Here is a 17,904-nt window from a genome sequence, read left to right as displayed (position 1 = left end):
GCCCGGGCTGTGCTGCTCCCTCCTTCGCCTCCTCCCGGGGAGACTCCGGGGGTGCCGGGGGCCCGGGCTGGAGCCTTCCCAGCTGCTCCTCCCGCCTGGCCGCCCCCTCGCCCCCCGGCCAGCCGCTGCTGCCCTGGGGGTGCGCTCCTCTGGGCTGGCTCCCAGGAGAGGAGCTCGGCGCTAAAGCCAGCGCTTTAGGGATTACCACGTTGCTTTTTGAGAGAGCACATGTTAGAGCTGAACTATGAAATACCATTTTTTTTAATTTTTTTTTCCCCCCAACATGTTATTCCCTCCGAAGTGCGATTTATGCTTTTTTAGAATAATGGTGGATTTCTGAGCTCCATCTGTTTGTCTGTCTGTTCGCACACACGGAATATTTCTGCCAATGGTGATTGCCGATGGCGTTATTGCAGTATAAGTAGTTTGATAGGAAATATTGTAGCAATTAGAAGTCCGGTGATGCAAGTTCCTGACACATTATGACTGCCTTGCTGTCATTTCTGTGTCTCTTTAAAAGTTCATTTTTGTGAATCGTTGTAAGCAACAGTTTAACTTCTGCAACATTTCTACAGTTTTTACATTTTGAGACATCTCTTGACATTGAGTCAAACTCTTTCCACTGTTATTTTTTTTCCTGTCGACATTCTTTGTGACAGTCATATTCTTTTAAGCAACAACAGAAAAAAAAAAGGGGAAAAAAAAAAAAAGGAACTTCTTTTAGATAAGAATGTTGCTGCCCTTGTTTCCTATGGCTCTGTGCCTTAGAGACCTAAAAAAATGGGAGCTGGGAGGAACTTTTATTATGGTGCAAAAAGAGCATCTTCTGTGAGAAAGTGAGATTTCTAGCTGGAGTGTGAGTGACTGCTGTCACCCCAAAGGAATTGTCACAACAGAATCAACCTTTTGGTTTCTTAACACCTGCGACATATAAAATACTTCTGCTTGTTTCGTTTTCCCTCCTTCCCCTGGAAATTTGTTTCTTGACAAACGAATGTTTTATGAGAGAGGGTGGACACATAATTTGAATACAAATTTTAATGTAACTTTTAAAATTCTTCAGTATTCATTTTGTTCTGAGACGAGGCAGGTGGAGATTAATAACTTGGGCTCCAAGCCCACCCTGGGAAACAGATTTTTTTGGAAGTACTTGCTTTCTATGATCTACCCAAAAAGTTTTATGTGAGTAATGTGCATTGAAAATACTGAGCCTGCACTGGCTTTTCTCGTTTCTCTTAATAATTGAGGCTGTACTGGAGAGAATAGTGGGAGATTCTGAGTTTTATCAGGCAGCATGCTTTTTGGCTTTATTCAGAGCTACCTGTTGGTCTGAAGGCCTCTTTAATGGCTTTAAAGAGCTTTTTGTGTACTGAATGATCTATTAATGATTGTTTACTCAGAGCAAAATGAGGTGGGTTTTTTTTTGTGTGGGGAGAGGAGCCACAAATACCTGCTTGGGTTTTTCTGCTACTCTACCTCTGCTTTCTTAGCTGTAAAATGGGGGTAGTTACCAACAAATCCACCTCCTGCGCACCTTCACAACACTCTTTATAGATGTGTAGAAGGTGAATTAGTGGATGTACTTTAACATCTTTTCCTACTTTATGTGGTGCCAAATATATTTAACCTCAAGGTTATGAAAAATGTGTACACAGCAAACACCATGGCAGTACCCAGTAGACCGTGTGAACTGGAGCAGCCAACGAGTGGGGCAGGCGGTAGAAATCAAACGTATTCATTCTGAATTTAAAGCAGGAACATTGACCATATGGTGCTGGAGAAGCAGAGGAAGCACTAGGGGAAGATTTCAAAAGCGGAGTTATGAAAGTGGGTGTCAGTGTGGCCTCTGGGACTTTTGCTCTGTCTTAAATGAAAACCTCGCTGGGATACAGTCCTCACAGAAAATGCGTTTAAGAGCCCAACTTCCGTTTTAGTTCTTGTTACAGAAGAGGTTGTTCATGGTGATCTCTGACAAATGAGAAAAATAAGTACATGGAACCTCACTGGAGAAGTTAGTCTCCTTACCCTTGAATGAGCGTGTTGTTAATTGCAGGTTCCTCGGTGTTGCTACAGTCGCACTCATCAGAGGGTCCGTGGCCACGATGCTCCCTGTGGTTTGAGCACAGGATTATGATTAAGGAAGTCGTGAATAGCCATTCTACCTGTGACACATTCCTGCATTTGTCTTGTAAACTCATGTAACCAGCTTGTTTGAGCTTTTATGGGAACGTTGGTGACTAATTCAGTGTACACCCGTCCAGGTGCTTGACCAGGTTGTTTAGGAAGTTGTGGTGTATGAGTTTGCATCCAGTATAAATGCAAGATGCAAGAAAAACATTCTTGCAATATTGAAAGCGAACACTAAATATTCGTGCAGTTGAAATAGTGTCCACAATTGCCTCGATACCGCTCATCACCAAAGACCCTGAAAACGTGGCTTCTGGCAAGAAAACGGTGACAGGCGTGGCGGCGGAGGACGCTCGGGGGTGTCCGTGCCACGCTCTGTGGACTGGTCAAAATGGCCTTTCCCAGTATAGGATCATGTGGAAGTTAAAGGTTGTCTAAAATGGACAGAATTAACACTTTGTCCTCTTAAAGGCAGGGAGAATAGTTTCATCTGTTACTAAGTCCTGTTAATGTTGCATTTATTACACTCACCCATCCCTTTGTAAAGCTTTTAGTACAAGCACATGCATGTACTCAGCAAGTTCCTTGTGCTTTTTCATCGGTAGATCTTTAAGTGCCCTCGAAGATAAGCATGGTTTATCTGAAAGCTGAGGATGACAGAATCAGGAAGATTCAGTGTGTCTCAGCGTGACGCAGAGTCCTCAGGTGGCTGAGCTTACCCAGCCAGCTTGGTGCTGCGCAGCGGGACGCTTCCCCTTGTGTTCTCGCTTCCCCCGTGCCAGGGCCGGCGTTCTGAATATTGGTGAGTAGGGCTGCTGAGAAAATCGGTGTCAAACTAAGGAACCCACAAAGGAGGGAAAAAACCTAAAAAATGTTGAACCATGTTACCCTTTGTGGGTGCTGACAGGGCAGTTTGTGTTTTCCATGGCTGTGTCCTGGCCTTGTCCCAGAGGGGAACCGACCCACCACGGGCTCAGCGGAGGGACTGGGATGTGCGCTGGGGAAAGCGGCCTGGACCCTCCTGGCCTGATGCTTCTAAGGGAGCGTTAGCCCGTGGGCTGCAGAGCACGCTGGCTGCAATGGGAGGTAACTGATCTCTTCCACGTTTGAATTCCATGTTTCACCGTAGAGCTGTGTCTCTGAAGTTAAAAGGAAGCAAAAAAAAAAAATAGTGTGTGGGAGATAGGAGAAGAATGTGTTCCAACTGAGAGGTAGTGTTGGCCCAGACAATATTTTTCTTTTTGAAGAAAAAAACAGAAGCCAAAAAATTTGCATGCAAAATTTAAAACGGACTTTAAAATCATGGTGGTTTTTTTTTTTTTCCAGCAGGCTGAAATTGCTGCAGTGTGTCTAAATTACATAGAAAATGAAGCTGTATAAAATACTTGTTAAAAAATTTCTTGCACGTTTTGGAGGTGTGTATGGAGGTGTGCGCATTTGCCAGGTTGGCAGCTGCTGCCTTTAGTTGGCTGAAACGTAGGACAGGGAGAACCGAGGTTCTGTGAGTGCGTGGCGAGGTGGGCAGTTCTGGACGTGGAAGCTAAGTTTTGTTTAAAAACAGAAAACCACAGGCAGTTATTTTTAATAGTGGTTCAAATGCAGAAGTCTGTAAAGCTGTCAAAACTTTTCATAGGTAGATAGGTCTTTTTCTATCTTGGCTTATTTTTCATATGCATATTGGATTGGATCAAGATTAGTTCAAGTTTTAACCTGTGTTAAGTATTTAAACATCTGGACTTGCTGTAAGTGCCATTGCTGTACATGCGTGAGAAGTCTCCTGGATTGGTGTTTAACATTTTAGAATATTTCAGGAAAAAAAAGAAATAAAAATTCAATTAATACAGTATATTTAGCTTCTAGTGTTTAGTCATATGATACAGCTTATCACATAGCACGATGCAATAAATTGCGAATAATTTTACGGTGTCAGTATAATTAAAGAAATTAAATTTCTAAAGTGTTTACTTCAGCTTGATGCTACTTTAAGTGTCTGCTATCATAGATTCCAGGCAGTGAACAGCTGTCTGTCGCAGATGGGAGAGGAAAAAAAACTTCCCCTTAGCTTCTTACTTCTAAAAAGGTTTCCATATAAAACCAGTAGTAATGTAATACAACCTTTTAGTCAAATTTGAGTTTCCTGTTACATGTTTAAGTGAACCGACAGCAGACTCTTATCTATTCGAAACCAAATGGTGTAAGTGAATGAGACTCTAGGAATTTCATACTCCAAAGCATTCTTGAAACCCCACAAATGCTGTTTAGCAGTCAGAATGCGTTATTTATTACACCCCTCAACAAAAAAAAAAAAAAACATGGAAAAAAAAAAAGAGACTTGCAGGTAGTTTATTAATTACTTCTTTAGAGTCTGCTGTGTTTCAGTAAGATAAGGTGGCATTGCCTGTCCTGTTCTTGCACGGTGTTTTATACCACAAAATCGGGTAGATTAGAAACTGTCAAGGAAGCGTGTAGCAAATTTAATAGAGTCCAAGTGCAGCGAAGTTTGAGAAAGAGCAGGTGTGAAAGGTGTAGTGGTTTTTGTTAGAGTGCTTTCTGCTGAGATTTCAAGATGGCAGAAATGGAGTTTGTGCACAGAACGACGTGAATTTAGTTTTAGATTCTAAATCGGATATGCTGTTTTATTGTTCTGTGAGCTAGCGCATGATGGCAATTATAAAGCTTGTTAAAATAGTTACAGCATGTCTGATCACAAAATGCAAAAGATGGTAAGATTGTTCTTATTAAATGAAAAAAATTGCTGCTGCTTTTTTTTTTTTTTTTTTCCCCCCCCCCTCTGGACTATTAAGAGGTAGATTACAATCCCAAGGCAATTCTTGAAGTTGGAGTGTTTATTTGCACTGGGTACCTGAGGTCTCAGTTCTGGACTCCAGCCTTTGTATGTGCTTCGCATGATGAACCAAAGTAGGTGCCAAACGATCCTCTGCCTTTGGACAAGACCTCGGGCACCAACCCTGGCGGATCAATGCATTTGGTTTTTAGGAAGGCAGTTTATTTTGTCATTTTGACGGGTTTTGGTCATAATTTTCAAGCCGTTCTCATTCTGATTTCCCCGTCGGGAGCTGGCAGGTGCAATGGTCTGTGCATGGTTCAGTTCTCCCGATCTTTAAAATGTGGCTGCACCTTGGACTGACTTGTCTCAATATAATGCGTAATAAGCCTTTTTTTTAAAAAAAAAAAAAAAAAAATCAGTGCATGGATTGTTTGTGTAACATCATTTAGAAATTGTGTTGAAATGTTGTTTTTCCAAGCATGGAGACGCTGCTGAGACTGTTCCAGAACCCCCTTTTGGAAACGAGCCTTCTGGTTAGGGGGAAGAGATGGCTCCGATCTCGTGTTGCCGGTGGCAGAATGACGTGTGGGAGTGCTCCCTGGCACACATTTCGGGCAGTGCTAGTTTGGTGAGCTTAAACCTCTTCTAAATCAACCTGACTGAGAAATCGAGGGTAATAAACCCGAGTGTGACAACACCAGAGAGAAGGGCAGAGATTCCCCTTCGAGGAGGGGGGTGATAACGTCTTGCGCTGCCACGGCTGTTTACAAAATGAATGGCTGTCAGCAGCCTGGCTGGTGCGTCCCCAGAAATGCGTTTCAGCATTACCAGGAGACAGCTGAGGGACCTTCCTAGGAGGCCTCAGTGTCTCGTTTCAATGCAGCATCCCACCTTTCGGGCCCAGAGTGTCCTTCAGCCTCTGATCTGGGTGGGATTCCCCAGGACTGGTCTCACTGTCCCTTCGGGGGACGCTTTGGCCATCCTGCTCCTCCACGCGCTGTAGCCAAGTGAATCACAGTCACCTCACCTACTGCGCCAGTATTTCAGGGGTCAAAAACCAAACTGATAAGGGCTGTGACCCCGCGCCCAGCCCAGCCTGCTGACGGAGCAGGTGTTCCTCCACACCCTGGGGAGGATTTGCAAGTCTTTCATTTTGCAGAGCTCTGTGACAGATACTGTTCTCCAGTTACTTTTGTCATTTGGTCTTTGAGAAGCCTGCTTGCTACGAGGTGGGAAATACCCACCCGCCCGTTGAAAACTCACGGTGTACACAAAGCGGAGCTTTAAGTCCACGCTGACAGGAGAAAGGGGTGCCGGATGGTTGGGATTGCTCCCTCTGAGAGCCCGTGTGCTGGGAGGTAGCACAGCCCCAGCTGTTTTGTCTGGACGTGGTGCTTGCTTCCAAGGCAGCCACTGTCTCCTGGCTCCAGTGGTGCAAGTTAATACAAGTTCCAATTTTTCTTCTTTCCTTAGAGCAAACTCCTCTTTTAGTTCGGAGAGTTAACTTTTTTCTTAACCTAAAGATTTTTAAACTGTGGAGATCAAAATTGCTTCAGATGGTGCAATAATTGGGGAATGTTGACCTACAGGATGGATTGTAACTTCACGGTACATTCGATACCTTTACAGGAATTTCAGTTTAAGTATCTGTTGTGTTCTTGACCTTGTGGACACGTGTTTCTGCTGTACTGAGAAGGAATGGGGTTTTCTCTTTGTTGGGACATTTTGTTTCTTGCACAGGAACACTCTGAATGTCAAGCCTGTCTTGGAGAGTTTGTGATGGGTTCTGGTACTTGGGGCTTATGTGTGTCATTATGGTGAGGAGATCGAGAGAAAAGCCACAGATGTTTTAAGGTTCCTTTCCTCCAAGAGCAGAGACTCAGAGTAAAATAGGTATCAGCAAACATGGACACGAGAATTTCCTCTCATTCATGTAAGTTCTGCTTTCGTTCTTTCGTGCTCTCAGTATTTCCTTAGCTCTTCTGTCAGAGCTGTGCAAAATGGAAGTCTCAAAAATGTTAAACTGGAACAAAAAAACCTCCAAGCAACCTTGAAAAGGTTTTTAAAAATATATGAATGTATTCCAAGAAGCAAATAAGTCCCAACTGTGTCTGTCTGTACGCTACCCTTTAATCAGTTGGGAAACCTAAGTGGTGACTTTCAGCTGTCACTATATTAAGAACCAGTGCTGCCTTTTGTGGCAGTCTGTATATACTGAACTCGGTACTATGTGGTAAATATTCTTGCTGTGTTTTCATAATCATTCTACTTAGAGTAAGCGCTTCTTGGGTGGGTATTACAAAACTGTTAATCTTTATGGTATTTATAGGGTAATTTTTAACTCTCTTGAGCTCCTTACTTCCTTGCGGGTCAATTACTCAATTTATAACATGATGTCAGTTGTAAGAACTTTACCATCCAAGAGTAAACAGTGTTGGGTACGGTTCTTTACCTGTGTTTGCTCTTAGTTCTTTGTGTATTAAGGTATGCAATAACTTATTCCAACTTACTCAGTGGGATTTCTTTTAGCCTCCCTGGTTTGTACTTTAAAGTGACTGTGATGACTTATTTTAGCTTTTGTACTTCATCCCTAATGCAGGGAGAGGGGAAACTTGCAGCCGTTCTCTGTGAAGAAAAGAGTTCATCAAGTTGCAGATACTTAAGGCAAAATCTCTGCAAATAGTTTTAAAATATTTTTGATTGTCTGTTGATGAAACTGATTGCTGTAAGTCAGAGATTTTGTGTTGTGAGCACACGGCACTCTAGGGGAGGGTTCAGCTCTGTAGTAGGGAGGGATGGCTACTTGATTTTGTGTTCTTACTGTAGTTGTGTGTGTTACAGTGAAAATCTGCTCTGAATCTGGGCCTTCAGTTGGCCTATGGAAAGAGAGAATAAAGTCATCTCCCAGCACTGGAGTTTTTCTCCTCGAGATTGCCTTTCCCCTTGCTCCTTTTGCTGTCGTCAGCATCACCACAGTGGTGTGACCTGATGGTGGTGATCCTGGTGTAGCACAGGGACGTGCCCTCTTTCCATAGCATTCTACCTTTGACAACAAGTTTGGAGCTGCAGGGTGGGAGAGAGAGGGGGGGGTGTGTAGTCAAGAAAATTGCTGGTGACTTGGATTTGAGGAGCATCCGTCAGTGCTCATGTGGCCACTAAGCTCTTGGAAACAGCAGAACGGCAGGAAATTTTCGGGAGGCCTAAGGTAGATAAGGCCCGAGTTGCTAAACAGTCTAGTGCTGGAGTCTCTTCCTTCTGTTACCTGTGAATGCTGAAGCGTGATCTACCGGCTTCTCTTCACTTAGGCTTTTCTCTTGTATATTTTCAAGATGAAGTTTCTGCTGCAAAAGCAGGTTTGAGCATCTACAATGGCTTTTCGAGAATCTAATAAGTCCCTGAAGGAGCCCATGTTCTGGATGTACTTTTCTTTTTTCCCGGGGGTAAGCCATGATTCATTCTCATGGACAAACAGACCTTGCAGGTTTTTTGGTATAATGTGTTGTAGGTTGTCGCCCTCGGTCCAGTGTGTGTTGTTTTCAAAGGTTCAGACAGGGTTTTTTTGGTGTTGGTTGTTTTGTAAGCACATCACGCTACGGTGTTCCCAGGGTTTTTTGTGTGGTATTTTTTCCCATAAAACCCCTCAATATTCTGTTTACTTACGGATTAGAAAAATGTCAAAGGGGTGATGAAGGAAATAAGAACTTTATTTTGAGAATTGGAAGGTCAAATGTTTACTGCCTCAGCATCATTCATTCCGTCAATAACAAGGCAATGAAAAACAATATTTCAGCACCGCTCAGACCATCCACTCCTAGTCATCTTATTCACATCTTTTGGAATATTTGCTTTTAGATTTTCCTAAAGGCAGCTGTTTGTGGGAGCTTTGTGCTGGCATCCTCTCTCCTGCACAGCGTGGCTGTGCCATGGGTCTCTGAGGTGCCCTCCTGCCTTTTGTCGGCTTTATTTCAGAGTTTGTGGACTGGCAGGAGAACCTGGCAGTGTCTCTCCTCTGGCTGGTGTGTTGGTCAGCTAGAAAAGCTTAAGTGAAAGTGAAGCCTGGGTTGGCAGGAGATGAGCATTGTGTGTGTTTTTTAATAATCTGTTTGCATGTGGTGCTCCAGAGGAAGTAAAGTTGGAAATGAATCATTCATCACGAGTCTTATCAGACTTTGCTGAAGTCGCATGTTATCTTTTCTATTGTTCATCCGAAATTGGGGACAGCTGAGTGCCAGCTTGCTCATTTTCTTTGGTGACATAGATGGCAGTAATGAGTTTGATAAAAGCAGCTAGATGATGTGGGGAATAGTTTCCCTTTAGAGACTGTCTCTAATTTGTTATACAGGGCTATATTTAAATTTACATCTACTCTTAGGTCATCAGGCAGCAGTAATAACCAGGGTAGCTTCTGTTCATGCATCTAGTAAGTGGCATTAATTCCCCTCCGGACTCAGTTGCTGGTCCATAGTTTTTCCTCCCTGCTGTTACTGTAGCATGGAACACTGGTGCTTGCAAGTACATGGCTGTACATTTTGCTGAGAGCACGCGGCAGTTACGTTCTTCCAGCCACTAAATACCATTTTACTAATGGGCTTTTGGCTTGGTTTAGACAGTAAACTCTTCAGGGAGTGAGTCGGCTTGCAGTGGAGCCAGGGTCACTGCCTGCTGTGCTGAAGCAGCTCTCTTTCCCACCGCCCGTGTCTTAAAGATTGGGTTTGACCTCTCGAACTGGACGGTGCAGCCCTGCCTCTGCCTCCCTCCACTGAGGGTTCGTGTTTCTGGGGCTTTGGATTCTCCTCTCTCTTGCCTTGGCTTGATCTGAAGTAGTTCATGTCTGTCAACCACATGGTCAGTGTTGCAAATTCATTAATTATTTTCTATTTATTGTAGTGCTTTTCTTCCATGTGTTCCCCTTTTCCACACATTTACTCTCTTAAAACAAGTTGTTACGCAGCTTTTGGTTGTCGTACGGGAACTGTGTCCACTCACAGGCGTGCGTGCTACTGAAATGGCTTTGTTGTTTTTATGGAAGCCTTGCCCACGCACTCCTTTTGCTTTCCAAATACCTGTAAATCCCTGCAGGATCCTGCTGACATCGCTGTGGTGGTCCATGCTGGTTCTGTGATGCTGTCTAGAGGCTGGAGCGAAGCGGAGTGTGGAGTCAGGACAGGTGTGTTCTGGCCTCAGCTTTGGCTCCAGTCAAGTCTGGATACTTAATACACTAATTCATGTTATTTTAAAATAAATTGCTACATCACTGTTCATATATATTTTTCTGCTAGCTCTTTGAGTTAGTTGGATCTACATTAGCTCAGTGTGGTCCTTTGCTGTCACCACTCTTTATTTTTCTGCTGTTGCAGTTGCTTTGCTGTGTCACTGGCTGTGTATGGATTTTGTTGGACTTGAAAAAGTATCGATGAGTAGCAGTGTGTTATTTACAGGTATTAATCAGGTGTCAACATAACGTGTATTGCTATTACTAAACCGTATTATAGTTTATTTTGAAATACTGTAAATATTTGTGTTTCTTTTCTGAAACAAACCTTTGCATTCGCTTAAGTATCTGATGGTAAACCGTTGTCTTTGAATGATGACGAACTGGTCCATGGTAGATATTTTCAGCTGCGTTCTGCATAATTACTCCTAAAAACTGGTTATTTGAGATGGATGGACAATTACATTTTACTTAGCAGGTGGATTGCTGAAAGCTAAATTGCATTCTGTGCCCCAGCTGGACTTTTTTGTTTCTTTCTTTTAATTGCATTACCGTTTTAACCTGAAGTACTTCCCGTCATGGCTGTGGCTCATAGGTACCTGGTGGTAGATAGAACAGATGCTGCATTTTGAGAACATAAGGTAAAGGCTTTTGCAAATGTCTGTTAATTCTTTGGTTTCATGCTCTCCAACACAAGTGGGTTTTTTACTATTATCTGAAAGGTATGTAGTATCTACAAACCAACTGTGAGATGGACCTAAATTTTAGGGGGAAGGAAAGACCAGGGCAGGGCAAGTAGTCTCCGCTCTGCTGATTTCTTGTACCAGTATGGGGAGAAAGTGCTCAGTCTCTGATCAATATATTACTGTAGAGCCGGGAATGGCTGGAAGGCACCGTGTGGTATATAGCTGAGATTTTTCAGACAAGAAACTGGAAGGGAAACTGGAGCTGTTGTCTTGGTAAGTAAAGCGTAATTTTTCTAGCTCCTCAAATAGGTGAAGGTTTTAACAGCACAGTATTAATGTGAGATCAGTGGGGTGTCTGGGTGGTCAGGGAGGATGGGAAAGAAATGCAGGGTGGGCAGGATAGAAGATTTTTGTTTGCATGAGTAAGCTTATGGTTTTTAATAATCTGATGCTACTTCGTTTATGCTTCAACATTGAAGCTTATTAGAATAATAGAAAATTGTTACAGGAGGGCAGAATATAGTGTGAAATGTGATTTGTCTCTTATACAGAGCTTGCACATTTAGTTATAATTTTCTTGAAAGGTTAATTCCCAGTTTCTCTTCAGAACATTCTGTGCAGGCCTTTCTGTAGGAAAAAAAAAAATTGGACCCAATTTAAATAGACAAGTCTTGTGAATCCTGAAAGAATTTGGGCATTTAGCCCAGGAAAGGGAGAGTTCTCTGCAAGAACTTCATTAACCCTGTCTGTCATCAAAATAACTAATAAAAGTAGCTATGCAGACTTTATAAAGAACAGATCTTTTTTGTTTTTACCCTGTAGCCTTGATCTGCAAGGCACTGGTGAATGCATCTCATTCTGTAAGGAAAACTGTGCTCATGTGGGAATAGAGATGGAGGTGTGTTCTGTACAGTGAAATAGGAGTATGGATATGAACTAAAGATCTGCATTAATTTTTGAAAAAACTGGTGCCCTTAGGTCCAGATACTCAGGAACATGTAGGAAATCTGACTGTTCAGTACAGATAAGACACCTTGTGGCAATACTGATAGTAGAGTCTTATTTAGTATATTTTGAGGTGGAAAAAATACAGACCTATTTCTGACACAGCTATTTTTATAAGTGGAAAAATGTTAAATCTTTTTAGACGGGGAAGAGTTTCTGCTTCCGTTTGGCTGTTGCTTGCAAGATCCAGATGCTGTGAGCGCTCTTCCTGCAATGCTAGCATCTGGCTGCTTGGAAGTTTGCACAGGGTTTTATGAGGTGGCTTTGAAGTTGCCTTTGGATTTGAATCATATGAATCTTTAGATTGGCTGGGCTGCATAATTCTCAACATCATTTCCTCTTAATTCTGATAATGAGAAATGTAAATACTTCAAGCTGTTGTTCTGATGTTTTGAAGTTGGGTGAGCCTGTATCTGTGTCTGTACCTTCCCCAGTTCCTTTTCCCGGTATTTGAGGCAGATACGTTGGCTATCGACGACTCGAATGGCTCTAGAGATAAACTGCATGAACAGTGGTTACAGCAGGTTTCACAGATTTTTAGCCCATCTGACATGGGCTCGCTCTTGTACTTTGGTCTGCCTAAGATTTCCTTAAACGTTTGATAAATTACAGCAATATTTCAGAAGTATTTCTGTGAGGTTTGCTTAATACTTGTCAAGTGCTTGGAAGTGTGCTAATTAAAAGGTATTTATCAGTGCTAAGTGGTGGGGTTTCTAATCACATATGTATATAAGTATTTATAGAAGACTGTTAGGATTTAAGGTCATATGTTTGTTAAGCTTTCTGAGAACAGACCACGCTGAACAGTTCCCACATTTGGGTTTTGGGACTGTTAGCAGCAGAGCTTTTTTTTTTTTTTCTACTTTGGATGTTTTTGTCTTACTGGCTTACCATGATCTGTTTGCCTGTGCTCTTGTTCGAGATGGCTAGTTGCTAAAGGTGTCTTGATAGGAACAAGCTGTGCGAGCAGTTTGGATTCTTAGTTGCCTGTGGTAGAAGCTTATTTTAGGGATTGGCTTAAACTGGATGTTTTTGCCACAGGTTGGGAACAGTTGGTCTCCCCTACTACTTGATTTTTGGCTCTTCTTTTTCATAAGGGCTCTTCAGATGTTGATCGAGAGTGGAAACTGTTTGCATTTCACAGGTAGATTGTCAACTGGCTGGTAGTACAGCGAGTTTGCTTACTTATGTGCAAATAGCTGATTGTTCCCTTGATGCAGAAGAGAGCCGGTACAGCCAGCATGATAATGAAGTTGACATTACTGGTACAGACAGTGCACGTTTCCGAGCCGTATGTGATGTTAGTTACTTCAGTTATGATTTAATGATGTGAAAATGTCTGGCAGTTTCTGTGAACATATACGTTATGAATATATTTCCAGCCTATATTTAATCTTTCCTTCATCAGAAATGAATGAATTCTGAGAAGGATAACAGAAATGTTCTTAAATAATTTGGCTTCAGGCTTGAAAGCTTTATTGCATTATAAATTAAAAGGTGAGCATGTTGTTGCATGCTTAGTAAGCAATACAGTAAAATTCCAGGTAGATTTAGTATGTGTTTATTTTTAACATGTGTTTTGTTAGCAGCAGTAGTGGCCTGAGAGGTCTATCTCTAACGTTGCAAAGGTTGTAAAGATGAATATAGTGAATACTTTTGGAAGGCTCAGAATTGCATCTAGAAGAATATAAATTAAGGTATGTTGGTTTCTTTATCTGAAACATGCGTAGGTGAAAAGTAGTAGGGGGAAAAATGCAACCTACTATTGCTTGGCTGTGTTCACAGCGTTACCTCTCTTCAGAGGAACTGTTGTCACTTTAAATGCCAGGGACTGCTGTCCATCCTCAATTTTGGATGTGGATGTGTATTTGATATTTATCTACATCTTACACAGACATTGTACATAAATATTTGCATGTGGTGTTGCACTAGGAAATTCCATGCAGTGAAATAAGGAATACTCCAGTGAGGCTGCTGAGACGGAACATTTACCTTATCACATTGATTATTTAATCATGGCTATAAATCACCGGCACTGATCCCAGGACTGTTTCATAAGACCTGTGTGAAACCATTCCTTGTAGTGGATGGATTGAGCTTCTTAACATCGAAAGTGTATTCAGAAGTCTTTTACAAACAAATAAGTCTCGATTTGGGGCAAAGTTCTAGGGAACAAATACTGCAATATAGGAAAAAACCAAAACCTAACCCTTAGCTCAGATTAAACCTTTTTAAACCAAAATTAGAAGTAAGATAACTACTTTCCTGGTTGGTGGTGAGAACTGATGATCGTAATGGGCAGATGAAACTTTCTATCAGAAATATCGTATAAACTCAAGTAGCATTTTCATGCATAGTAATACAGCTGAAGATGGGAGAATACTGTGTCAGACCTTGCTATTTTCAAGCTATTTTGCTAGATTTGTCCCCAAACTAGAATAGAGAGCATTTGAAATTATAATCTTGCTTGTTTAAAATGAGGATATGGACCTGAGCTGGATGTAGAGGGTGGTTTGAAAGAGAGTGGGGAGTTTGACACAGATACTTAATTATTGGCAGGAAGCATTTGTTTTATTGACATCTACAGCGAGATGGCTCTGAATAGCTTTAAATAGTTGACTTAATGTCATTTTGCTTCTAGGTATGGAACAGTGAATTACAGTGTCTGTCACAGCATTTGTTTAATGAATATCAGTTGTTGACATAGTATGAAAAGGCTCTAGGGCTTTTCAGCCATTTTACTAAAACATTCTCAGTTAGTGGATTTTGGATCTTCGAGAAGCCAGCACTCCATTACTGGCTGGTGAAAATCTTACCGAAAGGTCTGCACAAAATCTTAACACAAACCCACCTGCACCTGCTTTCAGGGTAATTCCAACACTTGTGAAATGGAAGGTGTGATTAAAACACCGTTGTGCTCCGCGGTCAGTTTGTTACACCCTCACCTTTTTTAGGGGTTTATAAGTGGCAGGTACATTTTCACTGAGGGCTGTGACTCGGTATCTGCATTTTGATTGGGCAGCAGCTATTTGTAAAATTTTGAATATATAAATGCATAAATATATTTTTATATTATTGTGAGGTCAATTCCGTAGTTTGAGTATTTGTCACATATTAATATGAGTTGTTTAAGGTTGGATGAGGATATGCTTCTGAAAGTGTTCAAAGACATCCATCTGTTAAATGAAATCGAAATAAAGGTTGTCTTGAAAAACACAGCTGGGGTCCTTAGTACTTAAAAATGCTGATAGAGAAAATTTCACTGTGAAACACAACTGTTGTCTTTAACTGTGTTTCGTGACTGATGCTTTTATTACTTTTAGTACTAGATCTAGGGCCTGCCTTTTAAAGCTTCCCTGCTATTAAAGGCTGGGGAAGTTGATTTCTGCCAGTTTTCATTTGTCCTTTAGAGCTTATGTCAGTGAGCATAAGTAAAGTTATAGTAGATAATATGTTAGTACTTTGGTCATGGATGGCATTACTGAATCTAACAAAGTTGTGTAACTGAGCTGTCTTAATAGATTGCTTTTAAGAGTCTCTTCATGCTTCGTCTATGCTTTCCTGGGCTTTGCAGGTGAACAGAACTGCTGCTGTGTTACATTTGCCTGTGTATATCTGTAGATACACGTTCATCTTAATGCTAAGTCTGAAATTTTGAACCTGTTTCCTGGTGGTAAATCTGCCCCCTGTTTAGCAGTTCTTGCTGGGATGCCCTGGTTGCAGTCTGGAGCCGCTGGTAAGACAAACAGCAGGGCCCTTCCTCTGCAGGGCTGTGGTGTTGCGAGCAGCTCCAGCCAGCTGGAGGTTGTGTAGGCAGCTCGGTCTGAACAGTTTTTTACTGAATTGCATTATTTAACTCTCTTCTTGTAGCATTCTCTCCTGTCTCATGCATTTCAGTGGCATTCCTCATGTTGTTTCCTTCAACATTCATATTCTTTTTTTTTTCTTTTTTTTTTTTCAGTGTTGGCAGGTGTGTATTTCACATTAACATGAGGGATTTTTTGGATGTTAGACTGCTATTTGCTTATGGTAATTTCCAGTCATCATAAGGTGACTGTTGAGAGAGATGAGCAGAGAGGAAAAAATTGTCAAGCATTTACAGTAAATACTCTCTGCTTTTGGAAACGCTGTCAGAAGTTTAATTGTTAGGTTCAAGTAAGTTTGTCATGTGCCAGACTGAATCAGTCTGCTGTAATGAACGGGTTACGCACTTCACCAGCAAAAAGGGAGAGTGAGAAACCAAGGGATGCTCAGGATTTCCTGTCACCTTGCACTGCAGAAGGAACGGGGTAGGCTTTTTAACCTAGCCTGTAATTAGGTTTTGCATGGAAGCATATATTACTGCGCTTGCTTTGCCAGAGCTCTTCAGTATGATGGATGAGATTTAAAGGTTGATCTGACTAAATTGCAATGAGAATACTAACGACAAAGATATTTCTGTTGTGAACTATTCCTACCAGACATCATAGCTGTGACAGAAATGGTGTAAGATAATGGACAATAAAAGTCACTCGAAAATAATACTCTCCTAGGATTGGGCTGCCTTCCCCACAGCACGTACCCTGAAGCACAGCGATAATGTAATCATAAGCCAAGATCATCATTTAAATATATAGGTAATCTCATATTGCATCCTGACAGATTTATTTTATGAGCAAGCGAGAGGAAGAATATTATTGGGCAGTAGAGAGGAAGAAAGTGTTACTGATGTGGTTGTGTTTATTTTGTAAAATAGTTCATGTTGCTCCAGTCTTTGGGGAGCCTGCAGCGAGCAGCATGCTGATGGCCCGGGGGGGCCGGGGCTCCCCGGCCGCTCTGGACAGTGACAGCTGATCTTGGAGCCTGGTTTCTCTGCACTGGCAGGTTTTATTCACCATTAATCTCGGTCCTTTGTATATGTTAAAAGATGGAAATTTGTGCAGTAGTTTAAGGAATGTACTTGACTGTGTTTAAACAACTTGTGGATTTCTGGAACTACGTAAGACTTGCCTTTTTGATTTGTTTTACACAAGGTACCCAACCAGAGCTCTTGCCTCCCCCTCCCAAGTCCCTGTGTAGCAAGAGAATATGAGAGGGATATAGTAACGGAGTGGAAAAGCATTTATATATCTGTCACGTGATATTTGAGGGCGTTGGAGCAGGTCAGAGGTCCAAAAAGCCCTGTAACATTTTGAGGAAGGGCACCTCTGCCCCCTCTTCACAGCCAGGAACGCTGAGACTCCTGGAGATGGAGTCGTATCGCTTTTACAGTAGGAAGCAGTGCAGAGCTGGGAAACCTTGTCGTTTATTCTGCAGAATATTTTTTGTGGCAGTACCGGGGAAAGCTGGAGTTGCTGAGGCTGGCTGTGCGTTTACAGAGCTGTTCCCTGTCAGGTCTCCAGTAGGTATCACAGAAGGAGCCGCTCTGCGGTGCCTCCCCTCGCCGTGTCCCTGGCAGCCGCGGCTCGGTTTAGCGGGGCTGGAGCGTCTGGGTTTGCGGCAGCAGCAGCGCCGGACCCTGGACACGTGGAGGCAGGTGCTGTGACTTGCAGGAAGGTGAAGAGTGTTGATACAAAACTAATACTGAGCACTCAGGCTGCTGCTCTGCTGCCCGCTTTGGAGGCACGCGGCCCTATCGCGTCGGTTATACATCTGGGAGGAAATAATTTGGCCTGTAGTTGAGTTTGAGGCATCCAGAGACACATGGTGATACCCGATTAGACTGGTCACAGCTGTTTTGCCAAGGCGGTTCAGAGAGGAGCTGCACCCGGGGCAGTAGGGTGTGAGAGGCTGAACGCCAAGATGCTGATGAGGTTCTGTTCCTTAATGAGCCTCTCGTAACTAATGATCTTGGCCTTTGCTACCAAGTGCCCTGGGCTCTTCTGCCCTGAGAATCCCACCTGTCAGGTACCTGGAAGGTACCACAGGGTTTGATGGGGTTTTGTCTTTTGTTTTGCTTTCTCCTGATTCAAGCGTCGGATGGACAGGATGGGCGTAAGGACAGTTGGGTACCCAAAGAGGCATTGCAACCTGGGACGTGGTCCGGGAACTGACTGCACGAGAGGGGTTTTATTTTCCCTTGCTTTGTAAAAATTCCAGGTTACCTG

The 17,904-nt window shown here is 42.5% G+C and overlaps 1 protein-coding gene across 2 annotated transcripts in view; it reads left to right on the top strand.

Annotated features, from left to right (window-relative positions):
* The first annotated feature begins 11,621 nt into the window (after positions 1-11,621).
* NEK6 (NIMA related kinase 6) overlaps positions 11,622-17,904 on the top strand; it is a 55,988-nt gene continuing 49,705 nt past the window's right edge. Inside the window, exon 1 of one of the 2 annotated variants that reach the window (XM_026860332.1) lies at positions 11,622-11,711. The gene's annotated coding sequence lies outside the window, so the exon portion shown is untranslated. The remainder of the gene's footprint in view (positions 11,712-17,904) is intronic. The other variant, XM_026860333.1, reaches the window with a different exon arrangement.

Source organism: Athene cunicularia (genome assembly GCF_003259725.1).
Source record: "Athene cunicularia isolate RWA chromosome 17 unlocalized genomic scaffold, athCun1 chr17_part1, whole genome shotgun sequence".
Lineage (NCBI taxonomy): Eukaryota > Metazoa > Chordata > Aves > Strigiformes > Strigidae > Athene > Athene cunicularia.
This window is presented reverse-complemented; position numbering and strand designations above follow the sequence as displayed.